Raw genomic sequence first — 18586 nt, 5'->3', positions numbered from 1 at the left:
AGATGTTTGACACTAATACAAATATTTTCCATTAAATTAGAGTCTTCTAATAATTTTTGTTCAGTTCAGTTCAGTCGCTCAGTCGTGTCCAACTCTTTGCAACCCCATGAATCGCAGCACGCCAGGCCTCCCTGTCCATCACCAACTCTTGGAGTTTACTCAAACTCATGTCCATCAAGTCAGTGATGCCATCCAGCCATCTCAGCCTCTGTCGTCCCCTTCTCCTCCTGCTCCCAATCTCTCCCAGCATCAGGGTCTTTTCCAATGAGTCAACTCTCCGCATGAGGTGGCCAAAGTATTGGAGTTTCAGCTTCAGCATCAGTCCTTCCAATGATGTTGCTATTTCATTTTTAACTTTTGACATAAATATACAACCCCATAAGCAGTTAATGTTTTGTGCAATTTGAATGATGACTTTCTGGTCTTTATAAAATTAGGACAGTCTTTAAAACTATTAGACATTTATATGTCCAATTATTCACCATTTCTCAAATCCCAGGCTTTGTGGTTCTTCATAAAAGGCCAAAATCCTATGGTGTAGAGTGAGATCTAAACAGCCCACTGACAGGATGCTGAAGCAAGCGGGAGAGACACGCTAATCACTCATGCACTCCATTATTACCATGTTCCCAAAACTGCTTTCCATTTCACATCATGTATCAGTAAAAATGTGGCAATGACAAGGTAATAGAAGGAAGATTAGCTTTAATGTACTCCCTTTCATGTTTATAGTTAGAGCAAATATGAACTAATTTATACCTTTAGCTATTTTTCTTTTCTGTGTGTATTGTAACAAATGTGAAAATTGCTGGTCTAAGTGCAATCGATCAATTGAGATAAATGCAACTTGAGTTCAATGAATCTTTAACAAATTTTCATAAGGCTACCCTTTTTAGTAAAACTTGTTAGTAGTTTCTCTGTCAGCATAAACACTACAGAATCCTGGGAACTCCAGGTTCCAGTAGGCAACATGGGTTTTTTGATTAAACAAGTGAATCAAATAGCAACAAATCAAATCAAGATCGTGAACAATTAGATGGTACCGAACAGACAAATAACAAAGCTTGTATTTGATCTTAAAACTGCATTTTATGTTATCAACAGTACAGCTAATCAATATTTTGAAAGGTCTTGGACAACTGTAAAATGGTACGGGCAGTTAGTTCTGAATAACTCTAAGTGAAATGTATCTCTAAGTGAAATAACTCTAAGTGAAATATAACTCTAGTGAAATGAAATAAAAATTATTCACTATTTTTATTAAGTGTTATATTTTTTATATCCTTTAAATACTATGATATATAATTAGAATGACTAATAGAACCTTTATCAAATTTAATGATATACTAAATATATCAACAGTGAACACTTTGAGTCAATTTTCAAAGCATACATCAATACAAATACAAGTTGGCTCAATGCTTTGATCAATGGAAGTCTCTTTTTAGATATTGATCTAGATACATATAGATACAAATATATATATATATATATATATATATATATATATATATATATATGTAAGTCCTCTATTGGGTGTAATCCAAACACATATACTATCAAGAAGTGCTTAGACCTGAAAAGCACCTAGAAATGTCTGAACTAATAAGAGTGCTTGTTAATTTCCCACGCTCACATGGTTCAAAGCTATGGTGCCTTAATACTGAGATGCTAGGTATGGTTCTTGGGGAAGGAACTTGGTGACACTCTCCCTGTTTGAGGTATGCGCTGTCTCTGTAACAGTTCGCTGTGAAACAATCTCTGAAAGCTATTTTCGCTTTTCATCTTTTTTTTTTTTGAGTTTTTTTTTTTTTTTTTAGTTGGAGGCTAATTACTTCACAACATTTCAGTGGGTTTTGTCATACATTGATATGAATCAGCCATGGATTTACACGTATTCCCCATCCCGATCCCTGCTCCCACCTCCCTCTCTACCCGATTCCCCCGGGTCTTCCCAGTGCACCAGGCCCGAGCACTTGTCTCATGCATCCCACCTGGGCTGGTGATCTGTTTCACCATAGATAGTATACATGCTGTTCTTTTGAAATATCCCACCCTCACCTTCTCCCACAGAGTTCAAACGTCTGTTCTGGATAACACATATATATGGAATTTAGAAAGGTGGTAACGAGAACCCTATACGCTTTTCACCTTTTTGCATGAAAGTGAAAATCCTCTTCAGATTTCTTTCAGTTTGCAAAAACTGGTATAAATGTAGATCTTTTCAGAAAACTAAAAGGGCATGAAACAAACCTTCAAAAAGCAGGGGATACGTGTATACCCAAAGGAACTGAAATCAGGATCTCGGAGATATCTGTACTCTCCTGGTCATTGCTGCATTATTCACTATAGCCAAGACACGGTAGCAACCTAAACATCCATGGATGGGCGAATGGGAGAAGAAATGTAGTAGACACATGTAGTGGAACATTCCTCATCTTCAAAAAGTAAATCCTGCATTTGAGACAATGTCGGTAGATTTGGAGTACACTATGCTAGGTGAAATAAGCCAGACAAATAAAGACAAATACTGCATGATAAAACTTACATAAGGAATCTAAAGTAGTCAAACTAGCTGAAGCAGAGAGTAGAATGTGATTTCCAGAAGGTTGGGGGAGGGAGAAATAAGGAGATATTAGTCAAATGGTACTAACTTTGTTATGCAAGTTAAATGAGTCATAGAGATCTAGTACATAGCACAGTGCCTATAGTTAAAATACAAACATATATAAAATTTGCTAAGAGGGTAGAGCTTATGTAAATATTATCAAAATATTATGCAAAAATGATAATAAAAAGGGCAGGAGGAAACACTTGGAGGTGATGGTATAGATTGTAGTGATGGATTCAAAGAGGTAGTTATCTCTAAACTCATTAAATTGTATACATTAAATGTGTACAGCTTTTTATATGCCAGTAATACCTCAATAAAGTGGTTTTAAAAGTGAAACATTAAAGCAAAAAGTTGACAGTCACAAAAAATCACCACCACTGTAATTCTGATTGCTTAAATGCAAAATCTATCCCTCTATGAACAATTCATGATTTCCCTAGACAGGTAAATGTCTTTCTATCTAAATTCCCATGTCATTTTATTGGTTGATTTTGTCTCAACAAAAGAATAACTTTTCAGAGTCACAAACATTGCTAAAGCAATCTGTACCTCATTTCCATTTAGTCTTCAGAGCTATCCTATATTAGGACAAAAATATTGATATAAATAAATGTAGTCCCAAGATATTTAAAAAGGATAAAATATTCTCTATAGCATTCTTATACTCAGTTCAAGAGCTGAAGAAATTTTTTTAGAAATATATATTTAAACCTCTTTTAAAAAGAAATATTGGCACTTACATAAATTTTGCAGGGGTCAGAAATGACAAAGTACTCCAATATATTCAGATAAACTTCATTCCTTAGTGTGGCAGGCATTCGCATCGTTCACCACATACTTCTGGTTCTCTTTCCAGCCAAATAGTGAGACTGCATTTCCCCGCCTCTTGGAGCTCAAGTGGCCATGTAGCCAGCATTGGTCAATGAAAATATGAGTGGGAATAATATGTATGACTTCTAGGTGGAAATTTTAGGAATTAATGTGCAATCATTCCTACTTAATTTTTCCACCTTTGCAATAACCAGAGCACATCCAGACAGTTAATCTACTTCACACCGTGCCTCTGAATGAGGATGATGTAGAGCTGAGCCCATCAGCCACTCTGTGCTATTCACGTATTGTTAGGTGAGCAAGAAACAATCTTCTGTCACTTTAATCCATGGATATTTTTAGAGTTGTTTGTTACAGCAGCATAATCTAACTTATGCTGACTGATATGCTTATTATTATCATTTTTCTTAGAAAAAAAGAAGAAATATATGGTTAATATTTTCTGGAGTAATATGTCACAAAAGTAAAAATTAAAATGTTGAGTGCATATAATTAAACAATGATGTGATGTATGATACGCTATTTTCCTTTAAAAATATCATTTCACTAGACTGGAGGGCATGCAAGAGTCATCTGTCAACAACTTGCCACTTTGATCACATAAAAAAGTTACTTTATGAGATCTTTTACTTTGAAATGTTAAATTTTTGATTTTATCCAGAATCTTGTCTGCCATTCTTGGTTATGACACCAATCAAAAAAAATTTTTTTAATTATACTGATCAAAAATAGAGATTATGACAACTTGACAGCTGAAGGCATCTACCTTTTAAAACTGAAAAAAGTTCAAAAAGTTGATAAGTGTGTTTGAAAAATACGCAATTTCTACAATAAGTACCAACTGCCTGAAGGAAATCCACTTTGTAGTTTGCATATTAAACATAACAGTATAAATTGCATTTGAAAGAGGTAAGACCATGAAAGTTGGAAATGTCTAGTCTTGGTCCCTTCACTGTTGGGTGGGTCCATACGATAAGATCTGGCCAACAAAGTGTGAGCAATTTTGACATACATAATTTCAGGCTGAGGAACTGAAAAGCCTATGTTTGATTTGTTAGACCTTCTTCCAAGTTCTAGTACTCAAACAAGACTCATATTTCTGATAGAGTTGATAAAAGATGGCAACATCTCTGCCAGTACAGCACTATCTCCAGTGATTTCCTTATACTGGCTAATACCTTAGCAAATTGACTTATTATTAAACATTCTTGGAACTACACTAATTCAAGCATCCCATCTGTTTCTTCCTGGGCCCCTAAGTTATAGAATCAGGCTGTGGCCCAGAATTTCAGGAGGAAAATGGCATCCCTCTTTCATCTACCTGGCTTATGATAACCATGTAACATCAAGAATAAGTAAACCTCATACATTAAGTCACTGTGAAGAGAATTCTTTATCAAGGCTCCAAAACCCTAAGCCAATTCTGAAAAATACACCTATTGGACTAAATAGGAATTCATCCGTACCTGTTTTTTCTAAAAATTCCTGCCAAGAGAAACTGGTAAGGGGGTGAATACAGAAGGAAAAAAGCCAAAAGATGGTACATTTTAGAATAGTGTTGGCTGAATTTTTCAGAGGAACTCTGGAATGTAAATGATACATCAATTCATGGGCTTAACATTCCAGGTTCCTATGCAATATTGTTCTTTACAGCAGCGGATTTTACTTACACCCTAGACACATCCCCAGTTGAGAATCATTTCTGTTTTGGCCCAGCTGCTTCATCCTTACTGGAGCTGTTAGTAATTGTCCTCCGCTCTTCCCCTGTAGCATATTGGACACCTTAAAACCTGGGGGATCATCTTCCAGTATAATTTTTTTCATTTTCATACTGTCTGTGGGGTTCTCCAGGCAAGCATACTGGAGTGGGTTGCCATTTCCTTCTCCAGGGGATCTCATTTTGTTAGAACCCTTCACTATGACCCATCTGTCTTGGGTGGCCCTGAAAGGCATGGCTCATAGCTCACTGAGTCATGCAAGCCCCTTTGCCACGACAGGGCCATGATCCATGAAGGGGCCTTAGGAAGCATTACTGTGAACAAAGCTAGTGGAGGTGATGGAATTCCCGTGGGTCTATTTAAACTGATGATGCTGTTAAAGAGGTGCACTGAATATGTCAGCAAATTTGAAAAACTCAGCAGTGGCCATAGGATTGGAAAAGGTCAGTTTTCATTCTAATTCCAAAGAAGGGCAATGCCAAGGAATGTTCAAACTATTGTACAATTGTGCTCATTTCACACGTTAGCAAGATTATGTTCAAAATCCTTCAAGCTAAGCTCCAGCAGTACATAAACCAAGAATTTCCAGATGTACAAGCTGGATTTAGAAAAGGCAGAGGAACGAGAAATCAAACTGCCAATATCCGCTGGATCATAGAAAAAGCAAGGGAATTCCAGGAAAACATCTACTTCTGCTTCATTGACTACACTGGAGACTTTAATTCTGTGATCACAACAAACTGGAAAATTCTTCAAGATATGGGGATAACAGACCACCTTACCTGTCTCCTGAGAAACCTGTATATGGGTTAAGAAGCAACAGTTAGAACCGGACATGGAACAACAGACTGGTTGAAAGTTGGGAAAAGAGTACAAGTCTGTATATTGTCACCTTACTTATTTAACTTTTATGAAGGGTGTATCATGTGAAATGAGGGACTTGATGAATCACAAGCTGGTATCACTACTGTGGAAGAAATATCAAGAATCTCAGATATCCAAATGATACCAATCCAATGGCAGAAAGTGAAAAGTACCTAAAGAACCTCTTAATGAAGGTAAAAGAGGGGAGTGAAAAAGATGGCTTAAAACTGAACATATAAAAAATGAAGATCATGGCATCCAGTTCCATCATTTCATGGCAAATGGGGAAAAAAATGGAAACAGTGACAAACTTTATTTTCTCGGGCTCCAAAATCATTGCAGATGGTGAGTGCAGCCATGAAATTAAAAGACACTTGATCCTTTAAAGAAATGTTATGAGAAACCTAGACAGCATATTAGAAAGCAGAGACATCACTTTGCCAACAAAGTTCCATCTAGTCAAAGCTATGGTTTTTCCAGTAGTCATGTATGGAGGTGAGAGTTGAACCTTAAAGAAGGTTGAGCATGGAAGAATTGATGCTTTTGAACTGTCAGCTGGAGAAGACTCTTGAGAATCCCTTGGATATCAAGGAGATCAAACCAGTCAATCATAAAGGAAATTAACCCTGAATATTCATTGGAAGGACTGATGCTGAAGCTACAACACATTGGCCACCTGATGCAAAGAGCTGACTCATTGGAAAAGACCCTGATGCTGGGAAAGATTGAGGGCAGGAAAAGAGGACAACAAAGGATGAGATGGTTGGAAGGCATCACTGACTCAATGGACATGAGTTTGAGTAGACTCCTGGAGATGGTGAAGGACAGGGAAGTCTGGCATGCTGCAGACCATGGGGTTGCAAAGAGTTGGATAGGGCTGAGTGACTGAACTACAGTAGGCTTATTGTTCAAGGAACAATTAAGGTCTGTGTTCTTGTCATGGCTAAGGACGTGAGGAAGAAAATGTTGGAATACACAATTAGAAAGAGAACCAAAGCCAGACAATAGGCCCTTGCAAGCCAAGGCAATGTTTATTTTTGTGTATGTTTGTTATTGATGCTGTTTTCTGTTTTAAGTCACTAGAAGAACACAAACACAGGAGTTGCATTAACTGATTCTAGACAAACAAGGAACACAAATGAACTTAATCTCCCACTGTAAACAACTAGAAAACTGAATATTATACATAAAACAACTGGCTCCACGCATGGGACAGTAGGTAGCATTGAATTCTGGTTCTGAAATGAAAGGAAAGTAGTTGAGATCTACAGCTGTCCCAATTTATTGCCTGGATGCATTGTCTAGACTGTTATTCACAGACAGGGAAGAACACAAACTAGAGCTTGGCAATCTCAGTGAGTTCAGTCACTGGAGAGCAGAGACGTATGAGATTGGAAGGAGCAGGACAGAGCTCAGAAAGGACCTATGCAGAAATGCAGTTCTAGACATCTACATAAAGTCTCCCTTAAGTCTTTGCTGAAAACTTAGCTATATGCACATCAAGTAAAATTTCACAAGGCTTGGGCAAAAATACTAGCAAGCTAAAAAACAAAAAACTGTAAAACTCACGTAAGGCATGAAGTTATTCAACGTCTAGCCATCACAAAAGAGTCCTTGGTGATCAGTTAGAGCTCATGGTGACCTCAGGGGAGTTATATTGTTGGAGACCTCAGGGGAGTTATATTTTTGGAGACCTCAGGGGAGTTATATTGTTGGAGACCTCAGGGGAGTTATATCTTAGAAAAAGAGCTTCCTCATCCCAGTGGCTCAGTGGTAAAGAATCCACTTGCCAATGCAGGAGACACAGGTTCTATCCCTGGGCCAAATTCAATCTCTGGGTCAGGAAGATCCCCTGGAGAAGGAAATGGCAATTCACTCCAGTATTCTTGACTGGGAAATCCCATGGACAGAGGGGACTCACAGGCTATAATCCACAGGGCCTGCAAAAGAGTCCGACATGACATAGTGACTAAATGACATGACTAGAATGAAGTTTACTCTAGAAAAACCCTAAGAAATCTTAAAAACTGGTCCATGTTCATAGCATGTACCCATAATAATTGTCAAAATGCATTGCTTAAACAATAGCATAGTGTTCATAAGATCCAGCCTCATATCAAATATTTCATACATACCAAGAAGCAGATAAAAGTAAATAACTAGCCAAGAGTAAAATCATTCAATGGAAGACACAGAAATGGCAGAAATGATTACAGACAAGGATGTCAAGCACTTGTTATAAGTATGAGCAAGTATTTCATTAAAAACATGGAGAGAAAATTAAGATGTTTAAAAATGGGCTTCCATAGATTAGAACAATATAAAATTAAGATATTGCTAGATGGGATTAACAACAGATTAGATGCTGCAGAATAAAAATATAAGTGAACTTTAACACATAGCAGTAGAATCAAACCGAGTGAACCAGGAGGGAAAAAAAGAGAATTACAAAAGCCTCTATGAACTGTGAGACAACTTACATAGTCTGACATACATAAAATTGATCTCCTAGAAGAAGCAGAGCGACTAGGAAGACATCAAAAATATTCAAAATCATAGTGACTAAAAAATTTCCAAGTGTGATAAAATTTATAAGCACACAGATCCAAAAACCTCAAAGAACTTATACAGGACAGACATACACACAGACCTGCCAAGATGTCGCAAAATGCTACACTGGGAGCTTAGTCGCTCAGTAATGTCTGACTCTTCTGTGACCCCATGGACTGTAGCCTACCAGGCTCCTCTGTCCCCAGGGATTCTCCAGGCAAGAGTACTGCAGGGGGTTGCCATGCCCTTCTCCAAGGGATTTTTCTGACCCAGGGATGCAACCCATGTCTCTTGCATGGACAGGCTGATTCTTTACCACTGTTCCACCTGAGAACCCAGGGGATGAAAGGGAGAGAGTAAGATTAAATTAATAGAGGACTTCCCTGGGGATCCAGTGGTTAAGACTCCATGCTTCCAATGCAGGGGTGAGGGTTCAATTCCTTATCAGGGAATAAGGATCCCACATGCCTCAGGTCATGGCCAAAAAAAATTTAAAGAAGTTAAGAAATACATTTTAAGAAGATTAAATTAAGAGATGTTTCTTATTGCAAAACCACTCTGCAGATTTATTTGCTTTGAAGAACATATCACTATATTAAATTATTGTTAACTTGTCTAATTTTCAGCATCCTCTAACAAGTAAGAGAATACATCTGTGTTGCCCTTTACTATCAGCTACCCATAGAATTATGCCTAGCATATGGTGGGTAGGGACTAATAAATAGATGTGGGAAAGGAAGATATAAAGAAAAGGACTTTCAAAACTAGGTTTCAAAAATGCCTTTAAAAACTTTTTTCTCATTGGCCTAAGGTCATTTGCATTCTGCATAAATTAGTTTCCTTACTGGGAGTTAAAATGTTATCTACTTTGCTCTTTGGGAAATAATAGTGAGATGAAATTGAGATGGCATTTGGCCAGTATCCCCTCTCTTGAGTTCTTGTAGGGAGATGTATACACAAAGGAGGAAGCAAGGCAGGGGAAAACTTTATTACTGGTTGACATTCTGTCCCCACAGCCTAGGGAAGAACGCTTGTGATACAGACTGGAACAATTAGAGAAATCATTTTTAATCTGCTTTGAATGCCCAAGCAAACCAGAATAAAGAAGTCCAAAAGGTTGGATTCTGTTCATTTCCATCTCAAAGAACAGATACAATTATCAAGTCTGCATTACAGAGAAAGAGAAGGACTGGAGGAGAGTACAACTGCAACTGTTGGTTAGAACTGACTTTTTAAGTGTGTTTTATTTTTTATCATCACCACAGACCATGGTTATTATCCCCTTGCTTAACTGTCTTTTTTAAAGGAAGAAACCATTTTTTTAAAGCAAGTAAAACTACTTTCTGCCCCTGACCCCCACGAAAGGGATTTTTAGGCTTTCTCACTACTGAAGCAAACTAGGTAACTAATAAGAACCTGCTTTATAGCACAGGAAACTCTACCCAATACTCTGTAAGACCTATATGGGAAAAAAGTCTTTACAAATGTACACCTTTGTACAATTTGCTGCACATCTGAAACTAATGCAACAGTATAAATCAACTACACTCCAATAAATATTTTTTTAAATTACATCTCAATAAATCTGTTTTAAAAAAAGCCTTTAAAGTATGGATAGATTGTTAATCTTGGTAATATCTCACCAATTTACTATCTCATGAATCTCTATTTCTTTGCATGATAAATGTCTAAAACAGCCAAGGGGATTGGGGTTGGAGGATACTGGAACTTCTCTCAGAGAAGAAGGCAAAAGGTTTATTCAATGTTTCCTTTAATCACAAAAATCAGAAAAGGATATAAGGACAGAAAGTAAGAGATGATTAGTAGATGGGCCCAAGCTCCTCCTTCACACAAACAGACTCTTTCTAGTATCTTTGAATAAAATGAGAAAATGAGCATGGAAACCACGACCCGACAATGTGTGACAACAGAACTTTGACTTACAACTTCTGCAGCCATCGTTCCCGAAGGCCAAACCACCACATCCTCACCATCAACCAGAATGGTTAGAAATTAGTGTTAAGTTCATACTTCCCTATTTTTCCCTCTGCTTTCAGCATAGGATCAACCAGAGAAAGCCAAACCTTCTTTCTAAATTAATCATACAATTTGCTCATTTCTAGGTAACCCACCTTCAGCTTCCTCATGCCAACAAGTTACCACCTGAATTTCTTCCCTGTTTTTTGCTATAAAATTATCCCACATTCTTGCCTGGTTTTGAGACTCTGCCAAATTCAAGCCAATAAAAAGGACTCCCTTGCTATAATAAGCTCTGCAGAGTTTCCTTTGTCTGTTCTTATTTGGGTTGTTTTCCTTTATTTCCACAAAATAAGAAAGGCATAACATTTATCCCCATGCACAAAAGGTGGTAAACTTCTATAGCAGTAGTCTACTTTCTGCATTAAAGTATTTCTTGCTGATACCAATCCTTGGTGAGAAGGATTGTACCTTGAAAATATATAGACTTTCATGAACTCCCTTGAACTATAATAAACTTAAAATGAAAATAATGAATAAAATAATGTTTCAATTATTATTCTTGAATACCAAGAGGAGAGAGCTAAATTGCTTTGTTTGGTGGGTTTCCTGATTTTCATTTTTTGGTAGGATTTTATCCCAAGCTGAAGCCAGAAAGAATTATGAGAATACAAATACAGGAGATTTTCCCATGCCCTTTTTTCTGTGAGTACTGCCACTTTCTTAACGAGTGAGATTCTATATAAAATGTTCAAGAAAGAAAATAATAATCTCCATTCATTTGAACCTACTCCCTTCTTACCTCCTACATCAACAGCTCCATGATCTCTAACCATTTTGTATATACCCTCCAAATTCCCAATTTTTCTGTTATATCAGGAATAAATGTATAGATGCTCAGTTGCTTTCTAAGTGATGGTGGGGCAAAAGTGCCACTTCAGATCTTGTGAGAGGAGCAATTTTAAGACAGCCAAACTTTCATGGGTAAAATGAGCCTTCTTTTAGTATAGAGCTAGAAACCATGCTAGATGCCTCATTTATATCATCTAATTTAATCCTTACAATAGTCAAGCTAGGTAGTTATGACATCTTCATTAAAACGTGGAGAGAAATGGAATAGTTCTTGCTGTATCAGTAAAACAAAGGATGTCACAGTCATCAGCAATAGCAGCCACCACCCACGGTGAGCTGGTGAGACCTGAGGGAACTCCAGGAGGAAAGAATACCTGCCATCTAGCAGCCATTAGACTGCAACCACTCCCTATGGTGAGCTGTGAAGAAATTCAGGTGTAAAAACACAGGATACTGGCCCCAGGTTGGTGTAGTACACATCAAAGGAATATTTCAGTGGGCCCAGACTCCTGCATCTTCCCATATATAGAAAAGTGCTACATTCCTTAACTTGAGATATCTGGTTTTCCTTTAATTCACAACAATCTTTTGACATTCAGACTATCTGATGCTTTCTGTTGCAAAACATTTTACATATAACCTGGCTCCCCCTCTTACTTCCTCAGAGCTGTTTTCTCAGGGTTACTTGAGATGCTGCCTCCCAGGCTTAAAGTCCTAAAAATTCCTGCTGAATAAAACTTAACTCTCAACTTTCAGATTGGGAGTATTTTTGAAGTCTACAGTGGGTAACACTTAAAATGGGACAGGTTTGGTAACTTCCTATCTATGACATCATGAGAGATCAGATTTGCTGATATTTAAAACCATGTCTAGTGGTAAAGAATCTGACTGTCAATGCAGGAGATGCAAGAGATGTGAATTCAATCCCAGGTTTGGGAAGATCTGCTGGAGAAGGGAATGGCAACCCACTTGAGTATTCTTGCCTATAAAATCCCATGGATAGAGAAGTCTGGCAGGTGACAGTCCATGTGGTTGCAAAGAGTTGGAGATGACTGAGCACACAGGGTCTCTCTGACCCCAAAGACTCTTCTTAGTCAGTACTTAACTAATCCTAAATTAAGTACTTAGGATTAGTACTTACATTAGTACTTACATAGTACAACTCATTAAAAAAAAAAAATCTCTTCCAGTGTAGACAGGACATTCTTGAAGACACTGAACCGGTAATTGGGCTTTAATTTTTGGTTTACCATATTCCATCTCTTCTGATTCAATAGAAAATTAAGTCAATGTGATCTTTTCATTAAAGCATGCTGTAACATGGATTGGAAAGGAAAAAAAATACTATTTCAAGGGCTTTGAAAAGTCAAAGGCCAGCTTTCTCAGCCCAGATTTCCTAGGGGGAGGAGGGGAAAGGAGCCTGAAGCCAAGCTTCAGGTAAAATAGGGTCTGGATTATAACCCCAGGCTAGCAAGAAAAAGAGGAAAATGCACTCAGTTGAGGAAGAGGTAAAGCAAGTGCAAAGTGGTCCATTACTAACTTAACAACAGCAGGATAACTTCAGCTGTATGTGGAATCACACTGGGCCTCACAGTCTATTGGAAAAAGAAAGAAGGAAGAATTCATCTTTCAGCTATCTGCCATCTTCTGTAATTCATCTGTCCCAGTAAACCCCCAGAGAATTAATGTTCCCAAAGTTTTGGACCTGACAACCTGACTTCTCCAGAACTGACTCTGGGAAATCCATTTCTCAAGCCCCACTCATTAGTTCTTGATCTGAAACTAAGAGTGGAGGGAATATCTATCGCCTTCCTAGAAACATTTGGGGTAGATATGGGAGTTAAAGCCCTTGCAGCTGCTACTCTGGTGTCCAATGATGGTAACCCCAAAACCTGGCCCTCCTACTGGAGCTGCTGAGATAGCTGGTGGTCTCAATAAACAAGACAACTCTGGGATAAGTGCCTAATATTGAGGAATTAAATATGTTTGTGTGTGCAGTATATGTGTGTGTACACTCATGAATACACAGACTGGGGTGGGGAGGGGTGGACAGAGGGAGCTGAGAAAGTTGGAGAAGATACACTGGGTGGCCAAAAGGTTGATTCCAGTTTTCCACAAGGTGTTACGGGAAGAACTCCAGTGAAATTTTTGGCCAACCGAATATGAACTGTGTCCTGTGGAACCACTCCTTCAAATCTGCATTCAGCATTCCTGCTGATTTTCTGTTTCCTCATGAGCAATGCATGTGAATGAGTTTTGTAGTTTTCAAAACAATAAACAAATGGTAGAATATATTTTAGTGAAATGCCCCAAAGTAATCCACCCTATAAACTTTAATCACCTATTAGTTTATTGAATAAATCCCAACAATTCACTCAGCATTCATTTATTATGAGGTTCTGTTCTAGGAATTAGGGTTATAGCAGAGAATAAAATAGACAAAAATTTCTGTCCTGGAGGAGCTTAAACTATTAAGATAGTGTCAGCTGGTGATAAATCTTAAGAAGAAAACAAGATGGTGCAATGTGCCGAAAGGGGAGGGATAAGTTAATTTAGGTTGGTTTAAACTGAATCCCTAATGATAAGAAGGAGACAGTTAAGCCAGCTAAATTAAGGATATGGGGGGATTAGGAGTTTTTGAGGGAGAACAAACTAAGTGAAAAGATCCAACAGAGAGAATAAACCTGGTACATTTAAAGAGAGAAATAGAAGACCTCTCTCCCCATCCTTTTTTTCTAGTAGAGTTATGGAGTTCAAGTTCATAAGGGAAATAACAACTGTGTTTTCCATACAAGAGTAAGGAATATTCTTTCCTGAGAATGTTATTGGAGGATGAAAAGAGAAGGTGGTATAGTGGAAAACATTCTTTTATTTCCTCTAAAAGGACAGCTGTGATACAAATGCTGGAGAAATTTTCAAAACATATTTGTGGCTCCTAGAAGATAAATAATCATAGGGTAAACCTTGATCAGCCATGAGGTGTGGCTAATATTTTACCTCAGGTGTTTTACTGCATAAAAATTGATGCTTTCACACAAAAAAGGAAAAATGTTGTTCTTGGTCATATGAGCACAGTTCTGACACAAAACTGTCCTTATACCTAAGAGGTAAAACTCTGAAGCATAAGTTTCATTCAGTATGTAAACCAAAGGCCAATCTGACTATATCTCTTCTAACATAAATGTTGAATTCAACAGATAAATACAAATCAAATACACTTATAGACAAATTTACTTTACCTGTCCCCTCCCAAATCTTTGTGTTCTTTTTGCAAGGTGTTTACCCATCCTCAAGCAAACAGCTAGATAAAAAGACGAAAGTGGGAACAGGAGAAATGCAGTTGCCTTGACTCGCCTCTCCACAATAGTACAGACGCTTATATAAATCAGCACTCTATAATTATCTTCTATATATCAAACTGACATTTCATTACAGTGGTAATACCAGTGCTGGAAAAGGTGAGGTTTATTTGACAGTATCATTCACTGATGGAATAAGCATAATCTCTTCAGAAGTCAATGTCTATCAACAGCCTTAAAAAAACTAGTAGTGATACCACATTTCAATCTAGACAGCATATTAAAAAGCAGAGGCATTACTTTGCCAACAAAGGTACATCTAGTCAAAGCTATGGTTTTTCCAGCAGGCATGTATGAATGTGAGAGTTGGACTATAAGGAAAGCTGAGCACCAAAGAATTAATGCTTTTGAATTGTGGTATTGGAGAAGACTCTTGAGAGTCTCTTGGATGGCAAGAAGATCACACCAGTCAATTCTAAAGGAAATCAATCCTGATTATTCATTGAAAGGACTGATGCTGAAATTGAAGCTCTAATACTTTGGCTACCTGATGCAAAGAGCCAAATCATTAGAAACGACCCTGATGCTGGGGAAGATTGAAGGCAAGGCAAGAGGAGAAGAGGATGACAGAGGATGAGACGGTTGAATGGTATCACCGACTCAATGGACATGAGTTTGAGCAAGCTGAGGGAGATGATGGACAGGGAAGCCTGGTGAGCTTCAGTCCATGGGGTTGCAAAGAGTCAGACATGACTGAACGATTGAACAACAACAAAAAACACATGTTTACTATCCTTGATTTTTAGGGAAAATTAGATTTGTAGAAATATTATTTCTTAATATGTTAATGATAAAGTCTAACGAATTTTTGAAAAATATGTAAAAGAAGTAACAGAAATGTGTTAAAAGAGGGTTATTTGAATAAATGATGGTATAATACAAGGGTGGAAGTTTTGAAAACTAATATCTTTTGAAAGCAAAAATATCACTAACATGGGAAAGCACAGTATGGTATTCAGGAGAAAAATTGGGAGCAATGCCATGTTGCATTAAAGATCTTAAGATAATCACCAAATTTTGTGCTTCTCTCTTCTATAGGAAAGAGTTGTCATTGCTAAGTGACTGTTGACCCAGTTATTACACTTTCTAGCTTCTCTTTTATCTAGGTAAGTCCATGTTATAACTGTGAAGAGATTAGAAGAATTTATTTGTGCCATTTCCAGTCAAGATTATGTAAGAAGATGTATTTTCTCCATACATTTTAAAAAATCCATTTCTTGTATGGAAGCAACTAATTACAATGTTGTGGAAGGTGAAAGTCAGCAGATACAAAACAGAAGGAACTTGGGTCTATGTATCACTCCATAAAATAGAGTCTCCCAAAGACAAAGAGATAGACCTGTATACCTAAAAACAGTAAGTTTCCATTGTGTTCAATCCTTGTGCCTTTTCAGGCTATTTGTTTCAACAGCTGGTGTTACCCTAACTAACTGGGAAATGTACTGTCTATGATGAAAGAAAAGTCACATATGTGTGTGTGTGTGTGTGTGTGTGTGTGTGTGTGTGTATGCATACACACACTCTTACGTGTGCAGTTCTATGGGTTTTAGAAAATGTATATACTCATTTAGCTATCCATAACACCAGAAAGTTCATTGCCCTTTCCTCAAAAAACAAAATATATGTGTGTGTATGTATGTTTTTTCACTGTTCTGATTTGTCACCATAGATTACATTTGTCTATAATTAAAATTCATATATAAATAGAATTTTATATATTCCCATACAAATAACTTTTAAAAATATTTTATTTTGAAATAACTTTACATTTATAGAAGAGTTAACATTTTATGAAGAGTTCTTATATGTCCTTGACTCAGCTTCCTGAAGAGTTAATATGTGACCATCATGCATTGAATATGTGTGCCCTCCAAAATTTATACATTTAAGTCCTAATCCTTAATGTGATGCTATTAGCAGATGGGACTTTCGGGACATAATCTAGTTATAAGGATGAAGCCCTTGTGAATGAGATTACCAGAAATGTAAAGCCATATATGCTCTCCATGTGAACTAAGAAACAGCAAGTGCCAGTTTGCAGCAAGAAATAAAAGTAAAACAAATGTGCAGTATGATTTCAACTTATTCCTTTCCCTAGCTTTGATCTGCCTTAAAATCCTAGTCAAACTATTGTACTCTTATAATAAAGTATCCTTTCTACCTAAATCAGAACAAGTGGTTATTTTTTCTAGCTTTATTGAAATATTATTGGCACACAACACATGGACATGAATTTGAACAAACTCCAGGAGATAGTGAAGGACAGGGAGGCCCGGCGTGCTGTATGTAGTCCATGCATTTGCAAAGAATTGGACACAACTTAGCAAGTGAACAACAACAAACATATGGAAGCTTAGGGTATAAAATGTGATGATTTGATAGTTTATTGTGTGAAATAATTATGATAGTAACTTATGTAACATATCCAAGTTCTCTCATAAGTAGCTAGAAAAGTGTATCTGATAACACTGAACATTTATACTCATAACTTCCAAGTATATAAAACAGTATTGTTAATTATAGCCACTACTCTGTATATTAGATCCCTAGCACTTATTCATTTTATGGCTGCAAATGTGTACCCTTTGATCAGCATCTCCCCATTTCCCTCACTCCCCAGTATCTGGAGGCCATCATTCTACTCTCTATTTTTGTAAGTTCAGCCTCTCAGTTTCCAAAAATAAGTGAGAACACATTGTATGTTTCTCTGACATTTCACTTAGCATATTCCCCCAAAATTTATCCATGTTATTGCAAGAGACAAAATTTCCTATTGCATGGCTGAATAATATTCCATCACACATACACACTCACCTCACATGTACAAACACACACACATCACACTTTCTTTATCCAATCAACCATCAGTGAATGCTTAGATTCTTTCAATGCCTTGGTTATTGGGAATCATGCTGCAATGAACATGGGGGTTCAGATCGGTCTTTGTTATAGTGATTTCATCTCCTTTGCATATATTCCCAGAAGTGGCATTCCTGAGTCATATGGTAGTTCAATTTTTTAATTTTTGAGGGCTCTTCATACTGATTCCCATAATGGCAGTACCAGTTTACATTCCCACCAACAGCACACAAGTGTTCTCTTTTTCACATCCTCACCAACATTTGTTGTCTCTAGTCTATTTGATAATAGCCATTCTAACAGGTGTGAAGTTACAATATTCTGTTGCATTTTTTTATTGCCTCCCTGATAATTACTGAGATGTTGCTCATTTGTCTTCTTTGGAAAAAATATCTACTTTGTTCCTCTGCCCATTTTTTTTGATCTTTTTTTTTTTTTTTTTTAACCAATTACCTGATATAGCTGCTTTGTCCACCCTGATGAACTCTCATTACTTGGCTTTCAAAACAACGAATACTCTTAGTTTTCTGCTCATCTCACTGATCATCCCTCTCTGTCTACTTTAATCATCCCTATTTCTGTCTCCAATTTCACAGTATAAAGTGTTTGAGAATCAATCCTTGGTTATCTTCTCTTTTTTACCTATGCTTATTTCCAGGATAAGCTCATCTGCTCTCCTGGTTTCTCAGATGATAAAGAATCTGCCTGCAATGAGGGAGACCTGAGTTCAATCCCTGGGTTGGGAAGATCCCCTGGAGGAGGGCATGGCAACCCACTCCAGTATTCTTGCCTGGAGAATCCCCGTGGACAGAGGAACCTGGCAGGCTACAGTCCATAGGATTGCAAAGAGCTGGACATGATTGGGTGATTAAGCACACAGCACACATTTCCTTCCCTTGTGGCTCAACTGGTAAAGAATCTGCCTGCAGTGCAGGAGTCCTGGGTTCGATTCCTGGGTTGGG

Source organism: Dama dama, chromosome 4 (genome assembly GCF_033118175.1).
Source record: "Dama dama isolate Ldn47 chromosome 4, ASM3311817v1, whole genome shotgun sequence".
Classification (NCBI taxonomy): domain Eukaryota; kingdom Metazoa; phylum Chordata; class Mammalia; order Artiodactyla; family Cervidae; genus Dama; species Dama dama.
The sequence above is the reverse complement of the archived record's forward strand: the minus strand, read 5'-3'. Positions refer to the sequence as shown.